Source organism: Meriones unguiculatus, chromosome 11 (assembly GCF_030254825.1).
Source record: "Meriones unguiculatus strain TT.TT164.6M chromosome 11, Bangor_MerUng_6.1, whole genome shotgun sequence".
NCBI classification, from domain to species: Eukaryota; Metazoa; Chordata; class Mammalia; order Rodentia; family Muridae; genus Meriones; species Meriones unguiculatus.
Genome location: NC_083359.1, coordinates 21165917 through 21171916, shown reverse-complemented (window position 1 = coordinate 21171916; position 6000 = coordinate 21165917). Strand labels below are relative to the sequence as shown.

Sequence of the window (6000 nt, the reverse complement as noted above, 5' to 3'; positions counted from 1 at the left end):
TATAATGAAAATGAGTTGGATAGAAGACAAACACCATATTATCTTTTGCAAGAGCAAGAAATAAACATTTGGGTACATTTAAGTCGCTGAAGTTTGGGAATTATTTGTTACCCACACTTGTATATCCCACCTCGGCTTATAAAACATCTCTGACTTCCGTACAAGTCAGAAGAGAATAGGTTGCCACAACAAAGAGCAACACAATGAACTAAAGGTAGAGTGATCAACAAATTTACAATACACGTTGCTCCAGTGTGATTATTTTAAAGTGCCTCTGGCTATGTAATATATTATATAGATGTTTATTTAAAGAGAAAACTACTTTTTATCATCCCTGTGTCATGGTTCAGGCATGCCTGGCATGCCTCTGCTTAAGTCATTTAAATAATTGCTCTGCTATGTCAGCACACTGTTGTCATGTGGATGGTCGAAGTTGTTACACTCTAAGTTATCACTAATGACATTTTTTATCTTTTATTTTTTAGTCTTATGGCTTAATTCTAGGCCATAAGCATGGAACCAAGGACTTAAGCTTTTGTTTTCACTTAAGCTTATATAGATTCACATACAGGTAGATGTGAGACTACATTTCACACGAGATGAGAGATCCTGTGGACCTTTCACCTATTTCTCTTCGGCAACATCTTGTAAAGTCACAGGATACCAGGATCCAGTCCCAGGTGATGTCAGGACCTGAAGAAAGGTGGATACAAGAGCAGTGAAGGAGAAATGAGTCAGGCACAGATATCGGGAGTTTTACATCCTGACTGATTGGCAGTCTGAGTGCTTCTTTATACAGAACCAAGTAGGCAGAGATAGATGCACGTTGTTCCAAAACATAGATCATATCATTTTTGTCCCCAGATTCGTGTTTTAACTTCTGCTTGGTCATAAGTTTAGTCATCGTTGACAAAGCATGACAGAACAAAGTTATCTTTTACAATCATTTTCCTTCATCAACTCCACAACCCAACTTTTAACAATATTTCAGTTTCTTCTTTTTAATTTTAATTTTTTCTTCACAATTTATTCATTATATATCCTGATTGAAGCCCCCTCCCTCAACTTCCCCAGTCCCACCCTACCTCCCTCTTTCCCTCATCCCCTTTCCTTAGTCCAGTGAAAGGGGGAGTTCTCCTCTGCCATCTGCCCATAGCTTGTTAAGTCTCATCAGGACTGCTTGGATCCTCTTCCTCTGTGGCCTGGCAAGGCTGCATCATCAGGGGCCAGTGTTCAGAGAGCAGTCAACTGAGCTCATGATTGAGGCAGGCCTTGCTCCCCTCACTCAGAGATCCACATGGAGACTGAGCTGCCAGTTGGCCACATCTGAGCAGGGGGACAAAGATGCCAAAACCATACAATGGAAAAAAGATAGCATCTTCAACAAATGGTGCTGTTCTAATTGGATGTCTACATGTAGAAAAATGCAAACAGCCATATCTATCACCCTACACAAAATTAAAGTCCATGTGGTTCAAAGAGCTCAACATAAAACCAGACACACTAAATCTGCTGGAAGAAAAAGTGGGGAAGAGCCTCGAACTCATTGGCACAGGAGACAACTTCCTGAACAGAACACCAACAGATCAAGCTCTAAGATCAACAATTAATAAATGGGACCTCGTGAAACTGAAAAGCTTCTGTAAAGCAAAGGACACTGTCAGCAGAGCAAAACAATAGCCCACAGACTGGGAAAAGATCTTTACCAACCCTATATCCGATAGAGGATTAATATCCAGAATAAAAAAAGAACTCAAGAAATTAGACACCAACAAACCAAATAATCCAATTAAAAAATGGGGTACAAAGCTAAACAGAGAATTCTTAACAGAGGACTATAGAATGGCAGAGAAACACTTAAAGTGTTCAACATCCTTAGTCATCGGGGTAATGCAAATCAAAACAACTCTGAGATTCCATCTTAGCCTATCAGATTAGCTAAGATAAAAAACTCAACTGACAACACATGCTAGAGAGGATGTGGAGAAAGGGGAACCCTCCTCCATTGCTGGTGGGAGTGCAAACTTGTACAACTACTTTGGAAATCAATCTGGCGCTTCCTCAGAAAATTGGGAATAGCGCTACCTCAAGATCCAGCTATATTTCCTGGGCATAAACCCAAAAAATGCCCCCCCCCTTCAATAAGGACATTTGCTCAACTATATTCATAGCAGCTTTATTTGTAATGTCCAGAATCTGGAAACAACCTATATGTCCCTCAACAGAGGATACAGAAATTGTGATACATCTACACAGTGTAATAAATACTACTCCACTACTAAAAACAAGGAAATCATAAAATTTGCACGCAAATGGATGGAACTAGAAGAGATAATCCTGAGTGAGGTAACCCAGAAACAGAAAGACAGGCATGGTATACACTCACTTATAAGTGGATACTAGCCGTATAATATAGGACAGCCATCTATAGACCTAAAGAAGCCAAACACTAAGGAGGACCCTAAGGAGAATGCTTAAATCTCATTCAGAATGGTGAACAGGATAGACACCAGAAGAAGCGGAAGAGAGGAAACAGGTTGGGAGTCTACTATAGAGGGTCCTCTGAAAGGATTCACCCAACAGTTGATCGAAGCAGATGCTGAGACTCGGGGCCAAACTTTGGGCAGAGTGCAGGGAGTCTTATGGAGGAAGAGAGGGGTGGAAACAGAGGGACATGGAGGGGACAGGAGCCCCACAAGGAGGCCAACAAAACTAAAATATCTGAGCCCGGGGGGTCCTGCAGAGAATGATGTACCAACGGAGGACCATGCATGGAAAGGACCTAACAATACTGCAATTTCAAGTGCACATTTTGCCAAAGCATGACAGCCTGTTCTCAGGCTGATAGCGCTTTTGGTTTTAAACAAGCCAGCCTGTATATTATCAACTTTTAATATTCAAAGTGAAAATTGTCATTAGTCCTGGGGAAAGTCCTCAGGCCAAAGCTTTTACAGTTATTTACTTTCTGTCATACTATAATGTTTACATTTTGTATATTTTTATAATTTATTTATATGTCTAATCTTTTTTTTTTTTGTTCCTTGGTCATACTACACCATAGTTGCCCTGTATGATTTCACTTTTTTCTAAGAAAGGGAGGTTTTAATACTTCATTATTTTATCATTTTATCATTTATCATACCATTCTTTGTCCATCAGTATTATGAAGAGGCTTTTAATTTGATCTGCTGCCAACTTCTCTTGCCTAACAAATACTGTTTACCTTTTACAGTTTACTTTGTTCTGGTTACCTTGTTCCTGAGTAAGTTCAGGGGCAGATGTGCCAAGAGTATCTTTTGAGTCATAGCCCCATAAGGAGGTGTCTGGCATATTTACTTGAGTCAACTTTTGATATTAAAAGTGCGAACTGTCATTAGACCAAAGCTCCAAGACATGAGAAAGACCTTCAAGTAGGGGCAGATAAGGATATCTCCCCAAATGCAGGGAGGAGTAGGACCTTCCTGGGGAAGCTTAGAAGCAGTACTCCTGGGAGAACATAAATGATTGATGAGAACATTTCCATCAATATAATATCCCGAAGTTGTACAAATAATAACCCCCCCAAGCATGTGACATGTAGAGATCAAGGCCAAAAGAATGGGAGACTGCACCACAGCAATTGCATCACAAGGCTCAGCTTTGCTGGATCTTTGTCAAACAGCTGGGCTGGCTTTACGACTTTTGCTGTTCCCATTAGACATGGCTAGGAAGTAAAAATTGTTATAGCCCAAAGTTCTTGTACATTGTCTGTCTAGTTTTCTTTGCATTACTATAGATTTCATTCTATACAACTTTTAAAGTTCTACATAATTTATTCATATCAATATTTGTGTGTTATTCAAGATAGAAAATATCCAAGTATGGTTTTGCCTATTGTTACTTCTCTAAGGCCAAGCATGACTCATGGTACAAAGAAGATTCCAAGTGAACAGTTGCTGAATCAATAAACCATATATTGATGATGATTCTAAGGCACTGTTAACTGAAATGCAAAACTCTAGTGGTATGAATAAGAGGTAGAGTTTGCAGGATAGCAGCACCATCAGAATCTGTAGCTCTACCACTGTCTCCGTCTGGTATGTAGGGGAAAGGCAGGTCGTAGACCAGCAAGGGCAGGAGGTGGTAAATCAGATTTCAAATTCTCTTAGCCAGAATACACCAAGCTCAAGAGAAGCTAAGGTATATTTTCCTGTAGTTCTGTTTCCTTGCCCTTTGTAAGATTCACAAAGATGGAGAATATTCCCTCATCTCAGTGATGCTGGGCTCTGGCCAATGGAATGTGAGCAGAGGTGTGTCAGGTTTGAGCTGAGACCTAGAGGTGATCCAAGGATTTTGTTTCTACTTGCCAATGGCACTGCTACCATCCTTTATGAGTGCAGTATCAATTGGGTAGCCATCAGTGAAGAGAATCACAAGTAAATGACACAACTCTAAATTGCTCTATAGCCTGAATTAAGTGCTGCCTCTGCTAATGTGGGAAAACTAAGCGTCTATTTTCTTTATAAGCCACTAAGATTTGGGGGCTGCTTGCCATGAGCTCAGCCTTTGATTACAAAGTTACTTTTAGCATACATGGGAAGAATGAACATTTGTGAACTATAAACACTTTACAGACATGAGAGGACAAAACAGAAACAGCTCTACTTGGAGAACAGCCTTTAGGAGTTCAGAGCATAGGTAGCCAGATTGGTAACGTAACTGTAATGTAAACACGTTTTCCATGTGTAACTGGGAAAGGGTACAGATTGGTCAGTCAAATATCCAGTGACACAGCAGGAGCATATTTGCCTAGAGGAATCTTAAGGATCAAAGCCAGGTAAATGATGGAAAACTAGGTCAAAACAAAACATTTATAAACTAGGTTGGGGAAGTTTTCACATTGAGTAAAAACGTAGTGGTAACATCAGAAGCCTGAAATAAGCTCATTTAAAAATATTACTTAATCCATGTCTGTCACTAAGAGGCCTGTACCATCAATTGAAACTTACTTCTAAAAGATAATTTCAATAAAGAGATTCACTGCCTCCAACTTCTGCCAACAGAATGCACCTTCTTATGGGAAGCAACTCTCTGAATCACTTGATTATTCTGCCAACAAGAATTTGGACATGTAGAAATGACGCTTTTCCCCCTACCTGGCTAACTGCTAGAGACAGGAAAAGTAAAAGGCTCTTGAGAGCATAGCAATATTTGGGTGTGAATACCCACTTTGAGGTGCATAAATTAGTCTCTGATCATATACTGGCTGCTAATATGAAACTGGCTGAAGAAAATAAGATAACTAACATATTTCTTCAAACAGGGATATATTCTAACTTTGACCCAGTTTCCCCTTGGCATTTGTCTTCTTTTTGGTATGAAAAGTTTTAAGCACTTAAGTGTAAACAGACTGGAACTATAAATGCCTTCAACTTACATTAAATAGTGCCAATATTTTACAAAATTTGAATTTTTTTTCCACAAACACGTGGATATACATATTTCTTGAAAATATATTGTAGTGGGACATGGTGGTGCATGCCTGCAATCCCAGCACTCGAGGAGGCACAGGAAAGTAGACCTCTGTGAGTTTGAAGCCAGCCTGGTCTACAAAGCAAGTCCAGGATAGCCAAGGCTACACAGAGAAACCCTGCCTCAAAAAAATAAAATAAACAAAAGAAAATATCTACTAAACACAACACAATGATTGCTAAAACCTTTCAGTATGACCCACCTAATAAAGATTTTTTTTTGTAGAATTATATACCACTATCACATCAAAGAAAGTTAGCAATTATTCTATTAGTAGCCAAGTTAATATACAAGTCATTAAAAACTACACTTATGTGCCTATGTGCATGGCACTTATGCCATGGCGCATGTGAGGATGTTAAAGGACAGCCTAAGGAAGTCAGTTCTTTCTTCACACTATGTAGGTTTCAGGAATCCAACTAAGGTTCTCAGGCATGGTGACAATCTCCACTACCTTCTGAGCCATCTCAACATCTCAAGTAATTTTTT

General features: G+C 39.5%; 1 long non-coding RNA gene across 1 annotated transcript in view; it reads right to left on the bottom strand.

The window, feature by feature from the left end:
• Positions 1-286: 286 nt before the first annotated feature.
• The window catches only part of LOC132646314 (uncharacterized), a 15514-nt gene continuing 9800 nt past the window's right edge, over positions 287-6000 (bottom strand). The window contains exon 2 of the long non-coding RNA XR_009584470.1: positions 287-693. This is a non-coding gene — a long non-coding RNA (uncharacterized LOC132646314). The remainder of the gene's footprint in view (positions 694-6000) is intronic.